This window comes from Xenopus tropicalis, chromosome 5 (genome assembly GCF_000004195.4).
Source record: "Xenopus tropicalis strain Nigerian chromosome 5, UCB_Xtro_10.0, whole genome shotgun sequence".
Lineage (NCBI taxonomy): Eukaryota > Metazoa > Chordata > Amphibia > Anura > Pipidae > Xenopus > Xenopus tropicalis.
Window position 1 is genome coordinate 104,438,161 of NC_030681.2, and position 23,016 is coordinate 104,461,176.

A 23,016-nucleotide genomic window follows, 5' to 3' on the forward strand; every position below is an offset into this window, starting at 1 on the left:
CCTGTGGAGGCGAAGCAGAACCGCCTTGCGCTCCTTGGAGGGAATCCAGACGGGCGGCGAAGTGCTGGAGAGACTGGGAGAGATGAGCCTGTTGAGCCTCTTGAAATTCCAAGCGCTTGAGGAGTGCTTCCAGGACGTTCTCCAGGGAACCAGTAGGGGCAGCGTAAGAGGGCTCCATGTTGGCCCAAGCTAATCTGTTACAGTCTGTATGCTTAGGAGCCCGGTAACTGCCCGGAATAACCCCTTAGATAAGCAGGAGAGCCCGGCCGACCCCGGTATTCACCGACGCCCTTTTGGGGCCCCGGACTTTCTGCGGCGGGAGAGGCAGGGATCCTACTTACGGCCAAGGTTATTCAACGCGGTACCAAGGGTAAAGCTGTAATCGGAGTCGTGGTCAGGCAAGGGTCAGTGGCAGGCAGCAAGGATCGTAGTAGAGAGTCAGGCAAGGTCAGTGGCAGGCGGCAAGGATCGTAGTCAAAAGTCAGGCAGGGAGTCAAAAACCAGAGAATCAGATATAATATAGCTTAGCAAGGCACCAGGAAATCAGGACCAGCTTGGGCAATGAAAACAAGCAAGGAACCGCTTTTTAAGTTTGAATTTGGCGCCAAGGTGACGTCAGCGCGTCCACTGACGTCATCGCGCAGCGCCGGGAGGACCTAAAGCTACTGCGCATGCGCGCGCGCGCCCTTTGCCATTGCGCGTCGGGACGCGCCGAAGAGAGGTGCGCGCGGGAGCGCGCTGTACCAGAGGAGCCCGGGGACCGGCGCGCTTGAAGGTAGGAATGCGCGCCGGCCTCCCGGTGCTCCTTACACTGAACTTATCTCTAACATTTGTGTGGGTGAGCATTTGGGGAACAGTGATCACAACATGGTCTCCTTTGAGATAATGCTGCAGAGACAGCTCTATAAGGGAGTAACTAAAATGCTCAATTTTAGACGTGCAGACTTTGCCAGTTTAAGGGCATCTCTGCAATGTGTCAACTGGGAAAGGCTTTTCATGGGGTTAGACACAGAAGGAAAATGGAACATCTTTAAAACATTGCTTTGCAAGTATACACAACAGTATATTCCCCTTGTAAGCAAGGAGAGGCATCGCAAAGCAAAACCTTTATGGCTGAATAAAAGTGTTAAGGTCGAGGTTGGTAATAAAAAACGTGCTTTTAAAGCATTCAAGTTAGCTGGGACAGCGGAAACTTTCATCAGGTACAAGGAAGCAAATAAAGCATGCAAAAAAGCTATCAGGCAAGCTAAAATAGAGATGGAAAGGGATATTGCAGCTAGGAGTAAAAAGAATCCAAAATTATTTTTTAATTATGTGAATAGTAAAAAAATGAAGCAAGAAGGGGTGGGAACTTTATTATCACGGGGAGGTAAGTTGGTTGATGAGAACGGGGAAAAAGCAGAAATTTTGAACTCTTATTTTTCATCTGTCTATACATCTGAGGAGCCAGATAATGAAGGCTTCCCTTTTAATATACCCAGTGCTAGTAATTTAGCTACTGACGCGTGGGTCACTCAGGAGGAAATTCAAAAGAGACTTGAACATGTAAAGGTAAACAAAGGTCCAGGACCGGATGGGATTCATCCCAGGGTATTAAATGAGCTGAGCGCTGTGATTGCCAAGCCTCTTCACATAATTTTTCAGGATTCGTTGAGGTTTGGCATGGTGCCGAGAGACTGGCGGATTGCTAATGTGGTGCCGTTATTTAAAAAGGGATCTCGTTCTCAGCCTAAAAACTATAGGCCTGTTGGTCTGACATCAGTAGTAGGAAAGCTTCTGGAAGGGGTAATAAGGGATAGGATAGTTGAATACATTGCAGTTCACACTACTATAAGTTTGTGCCAGCATGGTTTTATGCGTAACAGATCTTGCCAGACTAATTTAATTGCCTTTTATGAGGAGGTGAGCAGGAACCTTGATGCTGGAATGGCAGTTGATGTCATCTACTTAGATTTTGCTAAAGCGTTTGATACAGTACCTCACAGAAGGTTAATGATCAAATTGAGGAATATTGGCCTAGAACATAATATTTGTAATTGGATAGAAAACTGGCTGAAGGATAGAGTACAAAGAGTGGTGGTAAATGGAACATTTTCTAATTGGGCCAGTGTGGTTAGTGGAGTACCGCAGGGGTCAGTCCTTGGTCCTTTGCTTTTTAACTTGTTTATTAATGACCTGGAGGTGGGCATAGAGAGTACTGTTTCTATTTTTGCTGATGACACTAAATTGTGCAAAACTATAAGTTCCATGCAGGATGCTGCCGCTTTGCAGAGCGATTTGACAAAATTGGAAAACTGGGCAGCAAACTGGAAAATGAGGTTCAATGTTGACAAGTGCAAAGTTATGCACTTTGGTAGGAATAATATAAACGCGAACTATCTACTGAATGGTAGTGTGTTGGGGGTTTCCTTAATGGAGAAGGATCTAGGGGTTTTTGTAGATCACAAGTTGTCTAATTCCAGGCAGTGTCATTCTGTGGCTACTACAGCAAATAAAGTGCTGTCTTGTATAAAAAAGGGCATTGACTCAAGGGATGAGGACATATTTTTGCCGCTTTATAGGTCCCTGGTAAGGCCTCACCTTGAGTATGCGGTGCAGTTTTGGGCTCCAGTCCTTAAGAAGGATATTAATGAGCTGGAGAGAGTGCAGAGACGTGCAACTAAACTGGTAAAGGGGATGGAAGATTTAAGCTATGAGGTTAGACTGTCGAGGTTGGGGTTGTTTTCTCTGGAAAAGAGGCGCTTGCGAGGGGACATGATTACTCTGTACAAGTACATTAGAGGGGATTATAGGCAGTTGGGGGATGTTCTTTTTTCCCATAAAAACAATCAGCGCACCAGAGGTCACCCCTATAGATTAGAGGAACAGAGCTTCCATTTGAAGCAGCGTAGGTGGTTTTTCACGGTGAGGGCAGTGAGGCTGTGGAATGCCCTTCCTAGTGATGTGGTAATGGCAGACTCTGTTAATGCCTTTAAGAGGGGCCTGGATGAGTTTTTGAACAAGCAGAATATCCAAGGCTATTGTGATACTAATATCTACAGTTAGTATTACTGGTTGTATATATATAGTTTATGTATGTGAGTGTATAGATTGGTTAGTATAGGTTGTGTGCTGGGTTTACTCGGATGGGTTGAACTTGATGGACAATGGTCTTTTTTCAACCCTATGTAACTATGTAACTATGTAACTATGTAACTATGATTTATGAATAGGAGAGGGACTGAATAGACATAAAAGGTATAAAAAGAAACAATAACAATAAAACCATAGCCAGACAGAGCAATAGCTTTTGGCTGCTGGGGACAGTGACCCCCATTTGAAAGCAGCAAAGAGTTTGAAGAAATAATTAAATACCTATAAGAAATAAATAATGAAGGCCAGTTGAAAAGTTGCTTTGAATTGTTCATTCTACATACTAAAAGTTAAATTAAAGGTGAACCACCCCTTTAAATACACTGATCACTTTTGAATTACTTATTATTAACACTGATTGACCATTCCCACACATAAATATGAGAATCCCTTCTTTACATGTTATATTGAACTAATACATGCTTAATACTAATGCATTAGTTTTTTCAACCTCCTTCTCTAAACAATAGGGGTCAAGCACATCTCAATGGTGCTTCTACTGAAAATAACTGAAAGACTCTGTATTAATATAGAGCTGGTAAACACCTGTTTGAGTGTGGTTGACTTTATTTTACATATTGTGAACAGTATTTGGGGGAAGAGACTCAAACTTTGAATTCCCATATAGTCCCTTATACTGGTGTAACTACTCTGCACCGCCCCGCCCCCCCACCTGCAGAAAAATCTTTAAAAGGGCCTAGCACAGAGTAACAAACTCACCCAGCACCCCATACATCTCCCCTATGCTATGGCACGTTCCCCACTCCCTCCCTATGTAAAGAAATGGAGGAAGCAGTTTGCTTCCTTGAATGTTATGCCACTGGTCCCTCACTTTAAATTCTGCAAAAGCATAAAAAGTTTAAAGGAGAAGGAAAGTCATTTTGCTATTTTACTTCCAATAGATTTGCCACATAAGTCCCACCAAAAACACTATATTTATTCTGCAGAAACCATTACTATGCCTGAATAAACAGCTTTAGAAGCTTTCTCCGTTTGCTTAAAATAGCAGCAGGAGCAAGGAGAGGGGAAAGAAAAAAAACTGCGCAGACTCTGGCCACAGGAATTAAGGAGGAAGTCAGACACTGGAACATCATGTTTACAAAAAAAGAGACAAGAAATCCTGTGTTTCTTTTAATAGAGGTGCAGCATTACTGTAAGTGCTTATGGCTGTATTTAACTAGACCTTTCTTATTAAAGCTTACTTAGTTTTTACCTTTCCTTCTCCTTTAAGTAAATATATAAGACTATAGGTTTATTAATAAAGGCTTATTAACTTTAGGAAGGTTTATTAAAGTGCAAAAAACAGGTGCAAATTGCAATGGTTTCATGATTTTTACCAACATTGCAACTTACCTCTACATTTTTGTGACTGCAGATCTTTGCAACTAAAGCTGGCCATACACGCACCGATAATATCATACGAAACCTCGTTTCATACGATATTTGGTGCATATATGGCAACTCAGCAAGGCAACCGATATCGCAGAAGGCTGCGGATATTGGTTGACTCGCCGATCGGGCAGGTTAAAAGATTTTGATCGGGCACCATTGAAGGCGCCTGAGCAACATCTACCTCTAGGGCTGAATCGGCAGAAGGAGGTAGAAATCCTATTGTTTCTACCTCCATATCTGATGATTCATCCCTGAACGTCACCACGTGTGTGCCCAGCTTTAGGGCTAAACTTCATGAGAGATTTTTATCAGATTTTGCGAGCCAGATTTAATCTGATCCATCATGCAACAGCACTGGATTTTGTAGGATCCTACAAAATCTGATCTCCATAGGTTGTAATGTAAAGTTGGATTAGATAAAGTATGATGATGTGTTTTGTTCCTGCATCTCCATCTGACAGTCAATGTATTTCAAAGGGAAAAAAAGTCAGTCAGACGCTATCAGATTTGATCTCGTCAGGTGAAGATGCAGCATGCAGTGTCCCCTTCCGATAGGTGTGTAATGTTGGATGGCAAATCTTCTGATGTGTAGTTTACACATCAGATTTTTCTCTCTGTTCCATTATATTTTAGCTGCAATAACATCAGGATGCGTTTTGTCTGTCTGGCGCCATCCTACAAAATCTCCGTGGAGGTTAGTCCTAGGTCATGTGGCCAAGAGGTTTGCTCTGTGCCTTGCACAGGTTGCTCTAAAAAAGATGCAAAAGTGCAAAACCTCTATAGGTGAACTGGTGACAAGTGAAGAGTGCCAATGGGCAATTTTGTACCTATTAGTGTGTTAGTAACTAGGGATGCACAAACCCAGTTTTTTGGGTTCGGCCGAACAGCCAAAATCCACCCCGATGGGTTTGGCCGAATACTGAACCAAATCCTAATTATCATATGCTAATTAAGATCCAGAAGCGGTAAAAGTTGGTGCGAGCGGCGGAATTTCCACCCCCCTAACATTTAACCCTTCTGAATGCTAATTAGCATATGTTACTTTATGCTAATTAGGATTCGGATTAATTTCGCCCAGGAATGTGGATTCACCCGAAACCAAACCCTGCCAAAAAGGGACGAATCCTGGATTTGGTGCATCCCTAATAGTAACATGTATAGTAAATAATATGTCGGATTTGCTATACATTGTTACTCACACCTTAATATTTGGGAAATCATACACTAATTGTTTTGTTGCTGGGTATGGAATTCTGCCTAAAGCTTTTCATCTAACCTAACAAAAACTTCCTAGCAACAGAACCACTGTCTTCTCAGCATATGCTATTGTAACTATTTTCAATCCGCATCAAGTCAAAAACATTATCTGATGGAAATTTTCTAATTAACCATATAAATGGTATCTCTAGGTTTGTATAGCAACCACCTTGGCATAGCTACAAACTCCCCACGCATTTCACTTTGATATAAACCTTGACACAAACAGTTGATCTCTGCAAGAAAATTAATCAGAAGCAGAGCTGTGGAAATTTTCCCAAAGAAAAATCTCTGGGAAACAGTTGTTATGGAGCCAACAGTAAAGTATTACTCTGCCCCATTCTACTGCTAAAAAACAGCTGCAAGAAAACCGTTGTGAGCACTAACTAAAACATTTGGGTCTGTGTCACTGGCCCTAAAGCATTATGCACTGGGTTAACCTAGCTCACTGCTTTCAGTGGGCCTAGACAGACTGCATGGGATAGGGCAGTGCATTTCAAAGTATGGGTGCAGCACATGAGAAGTCCTGGATGCAAGAGTGAGAGGAAGTAATGAGTGAGGATAGGAAGAGGTTGTGTGCTGACCATAGGTTACGTTTGGGGGTATACTTGGGGATTAGGGTGGTTATATCTAGTGGTTAGTACAAGCACCTTAAATTGAGTCCTGTATATAACAGGCAGCCAGTGCAGGGACTAGCAGAGAGGGGCAGCACTTGTGGAGCGGGTGGAGAGGTGTATTATTCTTGCGGCACTGTTCATGATGGATTGAAGTGGTGTTAGTTTAGACAGGGGAAGCCCACAGAGCAGTGAGTTGCAGTTGTGTAAACAAGATATGAAGAGAGGAAGAGAATATTGGCAGTTTTGTGTGTGAGGAAGGGTTGAACGAGAGAGATGTTTTTGAGGTGCAAGCGACAGGATTTAGTGAGTTGAATGTTGGGAATGAATGAGAAAGCAGAGTCAAATGTGACTCCTAGACAGTGAACTTGGGGAAATATGGTTATATTATTATTTTGAATGCTAACAGTGATTTCAGGCAGGGAAACAGAGCTGGGAGGTGGGAAGCTGACCAATTCAGTTTTGTCCATGTTGATTTGTACAAGAGGAAATGAAATTGCTGTGCAGACCTGGAGAAGAGAGGTGGATTTAAGTATCATCTGCATATAAATGATATTGAAACTCAAATGATCTCATTAACTAACCAAGACCAGTGGTATAGACTGGAGGGGTCCAAGAATTGAGCCTTGAGGTACCCCAACTGAAAAAGAGCATGAAAAGGAGGTGGAGGCTACATGGGAGACACTGAAGGATCGATTACATAGGATCCAAGATAGAGCAGTTTCTTGAATCCCCAGTGAAGAAAGAATATGGAGCAAGAGAGGATGATCGACAGTGACAAAAGCTGCAGAAAGATCAAGCAGGATTAATAGGCCATTTGATTTAACAGCAAGTATTTCGCTACTTTAGGGCTCTGGTACACGGGGAGATTAGTCGCCCGCGGCAAAACTCCCTGCTCGCGGGCGACTAATCTCCCCGAGTTGCCTTCCCCCTGCCATCCCACCGGCGAACATGTAAGTCGCCGGCGGGATGGCAGACGCGGCTGCGCGATTTCGCGCAAATCGCAGAAAAAGACTCGCGAGGCTTTGTTCGCCGGTGGGATCGCAGGGGGAAGGCAACTCGGGGAGATTAGTCGCCCGCGAGCAGGGAGTTTTGCCGCAGGCGACTAATCTCCCCGTGTACCAGAGCCCTTAGTGATGACTGTTTCTGTACAGAGGTGGGGGTGGAAGCCAGACTTAAGTGGGTCACGTAGGCAGTGAGATCTTAGATAGTGTGAGAGTTCATTGTGTACATTGCTGTTCTAGTAGTTTGGGGAGAAAGGAGTAGAGAGATTGGTCAATAGAGGGGAGTGTAGAAGATTTTTTAAGCATAGACTTAATGACTGCGTGTTTGAATGAGTGTGGTAATATGCCAGTAGAGAGAAAGAAATTACAGAGAGAAGTGAGAGTTGGAAAAAATATAGGTGAAAGTGGAGGAATCAGATGAGAGGGAATATGGTCAAGAGAGCAGGTGGTAAGATGAGATTTACACAGGAAAAGAGAGACAATCTCCTCTGTTATTGTGGGATTTAAGAGAAGTAGCAGCTGAGGGAATGTATGCTAGTGCACTGTGCCTTGGGCTCAACTTTATTTCCTTGCAGATTTTTTAAATTTTGTCTAGGAAATAACTAAGTTCTCTGAAGTGATAAAGGAGGCAGCAGGTTGAGTGGGTGGATGCAGCAGGGAGTTGAAAGTGTTGAAAAGTTGTTTGGGATTGTGAGACTGTGTGGATATGAGTGGAGAAGTAGGATTGCTTTGCAGACGACAAAGCCTTCCTGAAGTTTTTTAAGGCATTATTGTAATGGAAGAAGCTAATATTGGAGTTGTTTGAGCCTGCTCGACTGCATTTGGACTTGTTTTGTTTAGTGTGCCAGGGTTGTCTATTGGTGTGCCGTGGGTGGTGTGTGGAGAGGGGGCAAAGCGGTGCAAGACAATGGTAATTGTGTCACTGCAGAAAAATGTAGCAAGTTCAGGGTCAGTGAATGAATAGACAGAGGCAAGCACAGGCTGTAGAGTGAATGAGAGATGTTGAAGATTAATGTGATTAAGTTTCTTGCGTCTGTGGTAGGATTCTGAGGTGGAGATGGAGTGTGCGAGGGGGAGAGTGTAAGGAGACAGTGATCAGAGAGAGGTAAAGGAGAGTTTAAGAGGTTAGAGAGCAGAGGTGCGTAAAAAGTGCTGTCTTGTATAAAAAAGGGCATTGACTCAAGGGATGAGAACATAATTTTGCCCCTTTATAGGTCCCTGGTAAGGCCTCACCTTGAGTATGCAGTGCAGTTTTGGGCTCCAGTCCTTAAGAAGGATATTAATGAGCTGGAGAGAGTGCAGAGACGTGCAACTAAACTGGTTAAGGGGATGGAAGATTTAAACTATGAGGTTAGACTGTCGAGGTTGGGGTTGTTTTCTCTGGAAAAGAGGCGCTTGCGAGGGGACATGATTACTCTGTACAAGTACATTAGAGGGGATTATAGGCAGTTGGGGGATGTTCTTTTTTCCCATAAAAACAATCAACGCACCAGAGGTCACCCCTTTAGATTAGAGGAACGGAGCTTCCATTTGAAGCAGCGTAGGTGGTTTTTCACGGTGAGGGCAGTGAGGTTATGGAATGCCCTTCCTAGTGATGTGGTAATGGCAGATTCTGTTAATGCCTTTAAGAGGGGCCTGGATGAGTTCTTGATCAATCAGAATATCCAAGGCTATTGTGATACTAATATCTACAGTTAGTACTAGTGGTTGTATTTATAGTTTATGTATGTGAGTATAGATTGGTAGGTGTGGGTTAGGTGTGCTGGGTTTACTTGGATGGGTTGAACTTGATGGACACAGGTCTTTTTTCAACCCTATGTAACTATGTAACTAACTACTATGTAATGAGGTCAAGGGTATGGCCATCCTGGTGGGTGGGGTCTGAAACCCATTGTGTGAGCTCATACGTGGCGGTTTAAGTTTAAGTAGCTTGGAGGTAGGAGACCCTTAATTGTCGACAGGGATGCAGATACCAACATAGCAATCCCCATTCCACTCACACAGTGGCAACTAATCGTCCAGAACAGGCACCGAATCCACCTTTTTCTATTAATTTCATTAGTATCAATTATGAGTTGTACAACCAGGATTTAACATATGGGCTGTGTGACAATCACAACCTTAACCCAGATATAGCACCAAATCTATTTACAGAACACTATGATTAGTACCGAATATGTCCCTGATTCACTCAGATCCTGGGACAAAAACTGCTTTATAAATGAATACTATGTACTCTATATATATAAATATAAGTGTGTATATTCACATACAGATTTGTACCAATAACAGTCACTCGCTGATTCAACATATTTTGAAGCAATTTTCGAGCTCCTGGCTGCTTATCCCAGAATAAGAAGTTCTGGCGAGGTCCAGTTGCTAATGCAGAGGCGGTACCAATTAACTTGGATCCAATTACGCTATGCAGAAGTAGCAGCAGCAACATGCAATAATCGCAATATCCAACCCTGGGAATGGTGACGACTTGTTTCACAATAGCATAACATGCAAATAATGTATTGCACAAGTCTCATTTCCCTTTCCTGTATGTACGGGGCTGCGGAGGTGCCTGAGGTGAGTGAGTCAGTACAAGCAGCTCAGCAACATTTTTCCTAAAAGATTTTGAATGACAGTACTGTCGCTGGCAGCTCCAAGTCTGCAGCATAACATACTGCCTGCTTCTTAACTCCGCCCCTACACAAGGATAGAGTGGGAGGCTTCTGACAGGCATTGGGACTGAACCAATCCGCTGTCATAGGGGGAGGAACCGTAGGAACTGACAGAGAAGAGGCAAGCCGGGAAGAGAGAGAAAAAAGTGTCATGGAAAGTGGCTGGGTGACCCGCGGCAGGGCTGCGGCTGACGGCTCCAGCTGGTGCTTTTTGGTCTTGGGAAGGAGTCTGCCAGTAAGGGACGAAAGACGCTTCTGATAATCCCTACTGTGAGACTGCAAAGGTGAACGTCCTGACACAGGTAATGTAGGATGTAGTTGACATGTCGCACAAAGTGTTAGCACATGGGGGCTAGAATGCCGACACAGCTAGGGATGGAGATGGTGTATTGAGGTTTCATTACCAAAGCGCTTATCTTCAATATTTCGTAGAACTGTAACTACCACTACACAGCAAGGAAAGCTATATAGGGAGTGTATCTGTGCAATGCTTGAGTTGCTGGATGTGGGGACACTTACATGAGCGCTCTCAACTTCGCTCTTATCCTGATGTTGTTAAAGAGGACCTGTCAGTTTTTTAAAAATGCATGGATGTGTTTTCAGATATGGTACACATCATAACAGGTTCTATGTTGTAAAACTGGTGTGTCTCTCTTCTGAAATCTCGCACATGCACAGTGAATCATGCCATGCACAGTCATTTTTAATTTGACCCCAGAAATTAAGCACAGGATAAGACAGGCAGCGTTTTGTGCACCTTTCACATCACGATTTACAAATCAGTATAGAAGGCACAGGGAGAGGGGAATTTGTGAACGGAGCTGTAGGCACGGAGGGGGGGGGGCGGGTTGGGGGAGTGAGTTCAAAGCCTTTCAGAAGCTAGGGGGGGGGGGGTTGTGTGAGTAAAGAACCAAGCATTGCTTCAGAAACCCTACCCTTGCTGCTGTTTGTCTGTAAATCACAAGTCCCATCAGAAGTTAGGGGGGGGGGCTGAGATTTTGCCTGCATTGTAGGATTTCCCATGGGGCTTTGCGAGGCGACTTTCAGAAAGTCGGGTCTTGTGGGGCTCATGCTCATTTTAAAAGCTGCTGTATTAGTTACAGCCATGCAAAAAAAGATAAAGGTATGTAATTATTATTAATGCTTAAAATACATTCTTGCAGTAAACTGAAAAGTGTCAGGTTCCCTTTAAATGATAACTATGACAGGGGTTGGTGGGAGTTGTAGTCGGTATGGGAGTTGTAGTCGGTATGGCTGCAGCAGGGAGATCCCATACCTAAACCTCATCTCGCTGGCGATCCTGGCTGCCGAATAGTTGATACACGTCTTTGCTGCCAGCTATGGCTTCTAATTACTGCAGGTCGACTTTAATAAGCATAATTGCTAGTGTGCTTATACCTTCATCATCCTTGGTTTTGCTACGATGCGACTGCTCTACCAAGGCGCTCGTTTGGCTTACTGGAGAGTAAACACCTCCTCCCAATTCTAAACTCCTCTGATGTAGCATGTATATCCTACTCCATGTCCATGTATTGGAGAGCCAGAGGAGCTGACATACACGGAGTGCCTCGGAATGTTACTGTGCTAGGCAGGTAGAAGTTACAGTGTTCCCTACACAAATGCATGTTTCTATTGGTTAATGTGCAGTGACACAGATTTTGTACATGTTCCATAGCAGGGCTCTCTGCTGCCAACTGGAATATGGACCCCTTGTTACAGGCCATAAGACTGCATTGTTCAGCCTTGCACTCTCAACAGACTTGCTTTATCTTAAGAGCCTTTCATTTATCGCAACTAGCAGATGACTTATGACAATGCTTAAGCAAGTGATTGGCTGAGGCTGAATTTTGGACAGTAGTCAAAATTTAAATTAATAGTCTCATTTAGATACATTTTCTGACGCAAGGCTGCTACTACTTGAATATTGTTAATTTCTCATTTGCCGCTATAGCATTAGTAGAAATCTATACATTTGCTTTGGTTTCAAATCAACTGCGTTACAAAATGGTCAGTGTCTTTCCTGCAAGCATGATTTCCTGCAATACACTGTTCTATGCAAAGTAGATTTTTGACTGGGTACAATTCTTAAAGGTGGTTGTATGTTGTAACCCCCCCAATTCTTTTTTTATCACAGGGTCGGGGGCTGTTGCTTTGTGGGTGTTACTAACCATCTCATTACTGTAGTGTAGTCCCTTATCAATTTGTGATACTTATACTCCATCGGAATGAATCACTTATGTAAAGCATAGCAACAGTGATGACAATAATGATTTAAATACACAGGGGTAGGAGATGAAAAGCAGGTTTAATAGAGCTTCAGCCATCATAGTGTTTTGTGTTGCACGCTCCCTCAACCACAGTATGGGAAATGATTTAACACTCCTAGAACTATCAGATCGAGAAGCATGGTTTATTATTGTGATTTTCGGCCCAAGTCTGCAAATGATTGGCGGCTCTCCCCTCTCCTTACAGATTGTATCTTTGTATCTGTAAATAAGAAGAATGCACAGCCACTGGTAGCTGTCATAGTGAGATGGGGGGGGGGGCACAAGGCATGCTAATGATAGCTCCAGGTCTATGGAATCAGGCTTTATTGATTTGTTTAAGACTGCTGAGGGGTAAACGAGTGAGGCAGACCATCAAGTGAGTTTGACTCATTCATGGTGAGTGACACTTGGCCAAAATAGAAAGAGTTTACATGGCATGAAATTGACTAAGTGTCAGGTATAATTTGTAAACCAGTCTTTATTGCCAAGTTTAACAACAACACATGGTTAAACAGTGGTAGGCAAGTCCAATTGGCAGTTTGCAGTACCCGTCACGTTACATTTACTAACAAATTTACTACTACCCCCACATGATAATTCAGTGCCTGTAAAGATGCTCCATTTGTAAGCCTGAAATACCTTGTCCCTGATATGTAAAGGAAACCTTGAATTCACTAGTAAGCACTGATGCCCTTGGCTATGGGCTTTCATTTAATTAGGCAATGTTCATGGGTCTTAGTGATACAGCGTGCCAGTGAATTGTGGCAGTCCTAGAGTGGGAATCTGTGGGTGCAGTTAGATGCCTTAGACTAGTGATCCCCAACAGCATCTTGCGAGCAACATGTTACTCACCAACCCCATGTATGTTTTTCCCAGTGGCTGATTCTTATGTTTGAATTTCTGGCTTAGAGGCAAATTTTGCCAAACAGAGCCTTCAGTGGGCTGCCTGTCCACATAGGGGCTACCAAAGAGCCAATCGTAGCTCTTATTTGGCACCTCCAGGAACTTTTTTCACACTTGTGTTTCTCCCCATCACATTTCCATTTGAATGTGGCCCAAAGGTATAAAAGTTTTGGGAACCCCGCCTTAGATAGTCACTATTTATTGGGGTGGTGGAAGGGCTGTTTGTGCCTTTGTGTACTTAAAAGGACAGGGGTAATTTGAATCTTAAATTATGGCTGTATTGTGGAATAAATCACTTTGTATTTAAGATGTGTTGCAGAACTGGACAGCCTGGTGGTGGGCAAGTATTGGGCTCAGTTGGGTAAACTTGGGGATACACATCAGCCTTTTGTGAAGCCATTTGCTTATTTAGTAGGGCACATTCACTTACCCTGATGCAGTGAGCTATGTGTTGTACATTGGTAGCCATAGAGCAAAAACAGAAAATATAGAGTAGGTGATACCTTTAAAGGAGAAGGAAAGTCATTTTGCCATTTTACTGCCAATAGATTTGCTACATTAGTGCCACCTAGAACACTATATTTATTCTGCAAAAAGCATTTCTATACCTGAGCTCTAGAAACTTTCTCTGTTTGCTTAAGATAGCAGCTGCCATTTTGAGTAGCTTCCTGCTGCAGCTCTAGCTGTTATAGCTCAGATCACACATTCCTAAAGGAAGGGGGAGTGAGTTTTATGAATTCTTGTGAGAGGGGGGAGCAGGAGAGGGGAGAGAGGAGAGAGGAGAGAGCTGTGCAGACTCAGGCCCCTGAAATGAAGAATTTTTCTAAGAGAGGAAGTCAGACACCCGAACATCATGTTTACAAAAAAGAAAACCTCTGTTTTTTTTTTTTTTTATAGAGGACTCATTGCAGCTTTTCTCTGAGTGCTTATGGCTGTATTTACACAGTTTTAAAGCTTTTCTTATAAAGCTTACTTAGTTTTTACCTTTTCTTCTCCTTTAATGGCTAACTTAGTAGAATGCAAGCTTTCCGGACTACTTAGGTCCCTGCTTCAAGTGCCATTTCAGATGCAATCACTGTGTTGTTTTTCCCACAATACAATGTTTTTTCTCAGAATTCATGCGTCATTGCATGAGCAATGTGGGTGCTGATTTAAACGCAACTGTGCTGCATCTGGCAGTTACACTGAATATTTTCACAGTTTGCTTGGTGCCAATTCTGGTCTTTGCTCACAGTTTCAGTGTGCAGATGACGTCTGCACCTGATTCTTTAGCTACATGTGTGCTGTGTCAACGCAGGGCGCTGAGGGAACCCTGGAGCCAGCACCTGGTCAGGAGGTGATGGTAGTTCCAGGGTTCACACAGTGCTATGTATGAATAGACGCAGCAGCACTCAAATTTGGAATGGGAGGCAGGAAAGACTAATTGCCGCTGAGCGCAACCATACAGGATTGCGCAGAGCCCATTTGTATCCAAGTGCCTTAATGAAAGTGGTTTTAAACGCAACTGACTGCGAAGAAAAGTGCAAGTTGCCCACTGTATCTGTATCTGTGGACGAAAATAAGCGATTTATTTATTTTTTTATTTTTCAGAAATTTTGTGAATCTTTATACCTTAAAATTGAGCTATAACCAAGGCTCCAGGTCCTACAGGTTTTTCTTACCTCTGATCTGTAGACATTTTGGTGCAAGAAAAAAATATTTGGGATTAAGAATCCCTGTAAAGTGAGCCCAAAAGCCCAGAATTGAAAAATAAGCTGTGAAATTTTCCTTACAGGCCCTTTTGCACATGTGCTTTGCCTTGTGACCTAGCAAATATATGCTTCAGTTCTTGCACAATCAGAATAGATCAGAGTATATAGTCAGTATACAGAAGTGTGTTTTATGTAATAAAATTAGATATGATAAAGCTTAACCAAGCATGAGAAAGGCACACTTGCACTCCTTTCACAGCACGCATTGTTTAGAACTTCCAACAGGTAGGATAAGGAGTTTCGGCTTTAATATATCAATACAGAAGACCTTTAAATGTAAAATATATTGGCTTATCCCCCATTTAGTATTGATTGGGATAATGCCATTTATGCATAATCAAGCTTAGTTACTCTCACTTAATCTCATAGTACCCTTTTGCCTGGGAATTTGTTGTCATTTATTAATAACTCATGGCTCTCACCCAGAAATTCAATAAATATTTGATATGTCATAAAGTGGTTGAACTTGAGGTTGAACCTGAGCATTATCTTTGCTCTTGTGTATCTTTTGGTTTGTGGTCACTTTCCTCTGTTCAGACATGGAAAATGTGTTGTGCATCATAACAGTCAATATGCAAAAGGGTTTGTGGTGCAATACTGTATAGGTTTGATGCCATGCTTTCACCAGCGTCAGAGTGAGATATGTGATGCAGAATAAGAAAAAAGACCCTCCCCTTATTGTCTCTAAACAACATGCAATTGAAATTATGTATGTTCATTAGTTCTTTTTGTCTGTAGATGTAAACTGTTAAATTTGTATCATCCTACTCTGTAAAGCACTGTGGGAGAAATAGCGCTATAAAAATACTAATAATGTGTCAATACTTTTATTAAACTAGTGAAAAAAAAATCAAATACTAGCTGTATGGACATAAAAGGGTTAAGTTGCAAAACTTAGGGCAAGATATGATGGGTAACTATGTGGCAGATTTAAAAAATTTATCAAAATGGGAAAAATTCGGACTGGAAACAAAAATCTCTGAAGATCACAAATATCACGAAAAGCTTAAGAAAAATTGTATTAGTCACGATAATATTGTATTCGCGATCCGAAAGTCACTAAATTTTCGTAAACAGCGGCAAAACCGATCCGACTTTTTCGCGCAAAAAATACGGAAAAGTGGCGCAAGAGTCGAAAAAGTTGCGAAAGCACTGAAAAAATGGCGCAAGCGTAGAAAAAGTTGTGCAAGGTACAAAAAAGTCACGGAAAATACGATTGGACCGATCGAACAAACCCTCGGAGCGTTTGTGGATAAGTAAATGTGCCCCTATGTGTCCCATCATTACTCTTTAATCCACCTTGATGCTCTTCAGCAGCCTGAACTGGAACAGCTGGAGGCCTCATGTGTGACATTCTTGAATATGTGTTGCATTATCCTATATTGGGAAGGGAGCTGTATCCATTGTGTAAATCAACTCTTGATTTACTCTCCTTCTATGTATTTCTACTAATTTGTATCGTCCCAGAAAGTGTGGAGGCTTGCATCTTTCCTAGCAACAGTTTTACAAAAAAGAGAAAGGCATTTTTTGGTTTTTAAAATCTGTGATTGAAATAATAAAATATCTGCTGAATCTTATATTAATATTTAGCGGAATAGCCTATAAATGTAAAATTATTGTTTTTATTTGTTCAGAAGTCCAACTGACCTCTTTTTGTGTTGGTGTTTGAGAGGTGTGTTTCTATTTTCCATATTCTTTTCTTTTCTTGATTTTTTTCTGGAAGAGTTGTGCAAGCCTTGAACATTATAGAGCAAGGCTGCAGAAATGTGTCAAAGAGGTGAAGCAGAAAGAAGGATACCTCAGTGCTTGAAAGTACAAGTGTTACATGGGCAGACCAGTGCTGTGGTGCATACTGATCTCATTATACCTCATTATACCATGGCTGGAGTTACAGGGTCATAATAAATTATATCACCCTCTGGAACAACCACTTTATCTGTATGATCAGGTGATAGGATTCTACAGAGCAAGATGATGATATACAGGACACGGGGCATTTAAAAATAAAATATTGCAAGAATGATGTAATAAATTATTTTTAAAAATCTGAATAATTTCCAGTGCTAGCTGGGAGCTTTCATAAACAACAGGGAGGCACAAGGAGAGAGAAGCTTTTCACATCCTCATGTTACTATATAAATTATACCACTAAAGTTAGTGGATCCTGCAAACTTCATTGTGTGACTGTCAGAACTAAAGATTAACAGCTTCTCCATTCCATGTATGCAAATGTGCTGCGCATAACTTTTCACTGGAGGCTTCTCACCTGTTTTACACTGCAAAATCTCAGTGTCCTTTGCTGTCCAGTGGGTGGAAGCTGTTCTGAACAGGACTGTCTTTAGGCTAAGGCAGGTGTCAGTGCAAAAGAGAAGCTTTAAAAGACTGGGTGGGGAGAATCCAGCTTGTACAGTTGTCAGAATGGATAGTGCAGTTTTGTTTGGCTTAGTCTGGAGATTAGCTGTTTCTGCCACTGAGAGCTGTTATGTTAAAGCTGATAAGTCTACAGCTGCACCATATTCTCTCTCGTTATGATGAGGCAGTAGAAATACTAAAAAAGCACATGCTGTTTAATCCTCTTCTCGCGTATTTCCCCAGTGGGAAGCCAGAGGGAGCGGATGCATAGATCAGCTCCACATCCCAATTGGACGTGTGCCGTATGGAGACACAATTAGAGGGCTAGGCAGCAGGGCATCTTTTGTCATTTACAGACCGTACTTTCATGCCAGAGGCTTTAATTTGAGATAAAACGTTTGCAAAAAGCCTTGTGCAAAAATGCCTTAAAAATCATGACTATTCTATTTTATCTATTGAGGGACATTTGTATATCAGAGTAGCTTTGTTGGTTTGTTGGCATCTGCTTTAGATAATTTGTAGATAATACATTCCTGGAAGGAGAAAAAAAAACTTCACTGAATTATCAAAGCAAATTGAGCATATTTTTCTAAAGGAAAGAAATTGCAACAGTATTATGCCTTAGTGACTGACATTAACATTTATTTACTTACCTAGGTGTTCTTGTCTAAATGGCTTATATGTAGCAGTGTTTTCATTTATATGTATTTGTAAATGTGTTGTATTGGCTTAAGCCAATTTTTTTCTCCAAAGACAATTTAACCTGTCTGGAGTGTAGGAGGATTACCAGGAGGAAAGCCACATGGACATGGGAACAATATAAAAACTGCCTGCAGATAGTGTTCAAGGCATAATCAGATTAAGGCCCAAAAAATTGAGTTGTTGATTTGAGAAAAAATATAGTAATGTTTGAAACCTTAAATAGTGGGGAGTTATTGAAGAAAAATATTGAAAAAATATCTAGAGAATACTCTGCAACTAAAAGCTAGTTTCTATAGAAACCCATGGGACTTTTCGCTAACAACTTTATGTATTTATTTACCCAGTTTATTAAAACATTTAGGTTTTTCAGCCTCATTGAAATTAAATGAACCATTTAATTTGTGCTTCTGTGCAAGTTTTTTTCCATGGAAAAATGTGGCTGAATATTCTGTCACCTTGTTTTCTTAAATAAGGTAGTGCTCGACCTTGAAGAAATTAGGCCTCCAAGTGCCTGTTTTGCACTTCCATTTACAATCGCTTTTGTAAAAATGAACTGACAAAACCTTAAATCCTATGTATCATACTATCCTTGCATATGTGAGTGTTTTCATTTTAAAAAGCCATTTCTTTTCTTTTTTTTAGCTACACATATCCTATGTAACCTATATAACTGTAAGAAATTTTGGGATAGATTTTCTGTGGTTATGCCATGGTGGTCTAGAAGAAAGTTCCCTAAGCCAGTGCAATTTTTTAATGAAGGCGCAGACCAGCTCAGGAGAGAAAGGTAGCAAATGCCTCATCCCACAGTGTTTTTATCAGTTTACTGGGGTTTTCCGGATAAAGGATCTTTCCGTAATTTGGATCTTCATACCTTAAGTCTTCTAAAAAATCATTTAAAAAAATGGATAAACCCAGTAGGCTTGTTTTGGCTCCAATAAGGATTGATTATATCTTAGTTGGGATCAAGTACATGGTACTGTTTTATTATTACAGAGAAATCCATTTTTAAAAATTAGAATTATTTGCTTACAATGGAGGCTATGGGAGATGGCCATTCAGTAATTTGGAACTTTCTGGATAACTGGTTTCCGGATCACAGATCCCATACCTGTGTTAGTATAATGCTGAAAACTATGCTTTCTACTATGGAATCAATCTGGATATTTTTCATTATTATTAAGGGATAAGACAAAGCACTTTTCAATAAATGAAAATAACTGTCATTACAGGGAAACTAATCTTACCCTTATTGTAGGTTTTTCTATGTGTCACTGATTAGAAAACTAGAGGGTATTTCCAGACTTTTCATGTCTATGGGGTAGATTTATCAAAATGTGAGTTTAGAGCTTTGTACATAAAAAACTCACCCATGTTCTATTCATTCCTATGGGATTTTTTTAGAAGCATATTTATCAAATGGTGAGTTCTAACTTTCACCCATTGATAAATACAATTCTAAAAATCCTATAGGAATGTATAGAAAGCGGGTGAGTTTTTATGTTTAAAGCTCTAAACTCACATTTTGATAAATCTGCCCCTAAGTGTATATATGCATATTAAATGTCAATAATATGCATGTGTGGTAGAGATAGTGCCTTCAATAACCTCTAAAACATTCAGTTGTCCAATTCTACTGCTAGGGTGTTCAACTGCCTGTCATTGAGAAAAAAAATAAAGTCAATTTTTGCACTTTATAAATACTTGTAAAAGGTCACAGGTCAAAGCAATGTGAAAGTCAATAAATTGTATATATGACATGCCAATGGGAATTGCCTTATTGCTCTCTTTCCAGAGGTATTAGTGTCCTTTATAGTTCAGATATATTTACACAGTGCCATTACAGAGTTTGTTCATTATTTACAGTGGAGCTTTACAGTCTGTGTTCCTATTATATTCACACCCACCAGGGTCAGTTTCATCAGAAGTGGAAGGAAAACGGAGTACCTGAAGGAATGGAGAAAACCCACACAGGGAGTCCCACTACATGGAAAGAGTTGGAGAGCACTGCCCTAGATATTTACTGCTCTAGCATTATTTGGTGTGAATTGCTGCATATTTTGTCAGCACGGAGTAGACTGTAGCTGTCTTGTAAATATTTCTTACCATCACATTATAAACCACAAAAGGGGAACTGGCTAAATCCCTGTCATTGACAGTTTTTAACATCAGCAGATGAAACCCCTAGAGTTGGTTTTCATTACAAAGCATAAAGCTTTTATTTCTTTTCTGTATATTCTTTACAGAGTTGCAGCTGATGGCCTTGGACATATAAAATATAAATACACACCGGAGCTTTGAAATTGCCTCCTTCTTTCCCTAATATTATGACAAATGGACTCTATGGTATTTTCATGATGTTTAAGAATAAAAATATTGATGGTAAATCATTCACTGACCTCCATTATGATATTAAATTAAATGTTTATTCAACAGAAGAAATTTTAGTGGCTTTTCCAATTTTTTCAAGTAAGAGAATGTATGGAGCTGTATGAAAATGTTGCTGTGGTGCTAGGTTTGATTCTAGCCAGGGCTCTATCTGCAAGGAGTTGTATGTCATCCCCTTAGTATGTTCTCTCCCTGCGTATTTGGATTTCTTATGGGTTTTCTACCACACTTCAAAAACATTCAATCTTCTAATAAATTTAACTATAGTGTGAGTGTGTTAGGTAACTTAGATTGTAAACTTCATTGGGGAAGGGCTGATGTGAACAATGTATCATTTCTGTGCATTTTCAGTGCTGCAGAATATGTTGGTGCTATATAAATAAATAATAAAAATTGGAACAATGTTTTAGCATTAGATGCCTAACGAGTCTTTTCACTTGCTTTTTCTCCTTTCATTCCTCTACAGGCCATTCCTTTCCTCCCTTTCTCTCCGCCATCTCTCATCTTCATTTTATATCAAAATAGTTAAGTGTTAAGCTTAGGGGGATATTTACTAATCCACGAACGGACCGAAAGCGTCCGAATGCGTTTTTTCATAATGATCAGTATTTTTGCGACTTTTTCGTTGCCGTCGTGACTTTTTCGTATGGCCCGCGATTTTTTCGTCGCCGTTTACTATCGCTCAATACGAAAAAGTCGCGCAAAATACGATAAAGTCACGATGGTGACGAAAAAGTTGCGCAAAATACGATAAAGTCACGATGGTGACGAAAAAGTCGCAACATTTTCGTTTCCAATACGATTTTTTCCCTTTCGGGATTCGGATTCGTGGATTAGTAAATCTGCCCCTTAGTGTTAAGGTTAGAAATTGGTTCCTTGTGAGTAATGTATAAAAGTTGGGATGTTTGAACCAAATGTTGCAACCTATAGCAACCAGCCTGCAGGTCACATTTGCTTGTCACCTGTTTAGAATCCAAATCTGATTGCTATCAGTTACTAGACATGGTGCAAACAGCCTCCATTTCTAGGTATGTGTAGATGACTTTTTTCATGTGATTCAGCTGACCAGTGTTTTTCTGTTATTATAGGACGGGCTACTAAACTAGGTCTAAAAAAGAAAATTCATATACTGTACAATAATAATAATAAAAAAATGAAATCACTTTGCATTACAAAAAACATTTAAACCTATGAGGTGTTTTCCATTGCTATGAAATGCCACAATGTCATAGGCCAAATAGGTAGGCTGACTTGTACCCAGCATTGGCTTGCAGGCAAACAGCATAACCAGCACTCTTGTAAATTGTGATGTATGCAGTTTCTACTTTAACACAAATTGATGTTTGGTAGTTCTCAGATATGTTGTAATTGGTCATATGGGCAGGCAAGTGGTGTAGGGTAAAAGGAGGCCAGTAAAAGCTCAGCACCTTTAAAGGAGAAGGAAATGTTAAAACTAAGTAAGCTTTTTCAGAAAGGTCTATGTAAATACAGCCATAAGAACTCACAGAAAAGCCCTCTATCAAAAGAAACACAGAATTTATTGTCTCCTTTTTTGTAAACTTGTTCTTCATTCCTGGGGTCAGAGTCTGCCCAGCTCTCTCCTCTACTTTCTCCTGCTCCAACTGCTTCAAGAATGCTAAGAAGTCCATCCCCCTCCCTTAGGAATGTGTGATCTAAACTGCCAAGGCTAGAGCTGCAGCAGGAAGCTATGAGGACCAAGCTAAAATGGCAGCTGCTGTCTTAAGCAAACAGAGAAAGCTTCTAGGGCTCTTTACTCAGGTATAGAAATGCTTTCTGCAGAATAAATATGGTGTTCTAGGTCGCACTAATGTGGCGAATCTATTGGTAGTAAAATGCTAAAATGACTTTCCTTCTCCTTTAAACACACCTTGGTATATGTTTTGTCCTTCTACACAATTCACTGGCGATTAGATTTTCAGTACTATCAAATGGCCAAATATCATTGGTCAGCCATGTGATTTTGGGTTACATGGCATTTTGAAAACTCCTAGATTTCCTTTCCACAGTGCACTGTTGTGTTGTTCTCTGAAACTATGTAGTAGCGTAATCTGATGGGGCAGGTGGGCAGGTGTGGAAAATTGCAAATAAACTGGTGGATTGAAACTCATCATCTTTGGTGAATGGTATATCCTTTGTCACAATATGCTGAGTAGTTCTACAATATTTGTTTGATTGGAGCCATATGATTTTGAGATATTGAATACATAGAGTGCAGACTGAAGCTCAGCACATTTAAAAACCCATAGGTATATGTTTTGTTAGATTTGGTCTTTGCAGGGCCTTGCATGCAGGGGCCTGAAATTTTTTGAACCAAAAGTAATTGTTGACATCTACTGTATGTAGAGGATGGTCCCTGAGAAGTTTAGCTGTCCTTGCTTTTACTGCATCCAGAGACATAAAACACACAACCAAACAAAGAAACTGACAAACTTTCTCAATATATACTGTATATATATATATATATTATATATATACGTTGTATAAATGAAGAACAGAGTGCCACACATACAGGGACTTTAAAAAAGAACAAAAAAAATCTTTATTAATCCAATGTTTCGAACACTGAA

General features: G+C 40.8%; 1 protein-coding gene across 5 annotated transcripts in view; it reads left to right on the top strand.

Moving 5' to 3' along the window:
- The first annotated feature begins 10,105 nt into the window (after nucleotides 1-10,105).
- The window catches only part of il1rap (interleukin 1 receptor accessory protein), a 97,605-nt gene continuing 84,694 nt past the window's right edge, over nucleotides 10,106-23,016 (top strand). Inside the window, exon 1 of one of the 5 annotated variants that reach the window (XM_031901562.1) lies at nucleotides 10,106-10,370. The gene's annotated coding sequence lies outside the window, so the exon portion shown is untranslated. 5 annotated transcript variants of the gene reach the window in all.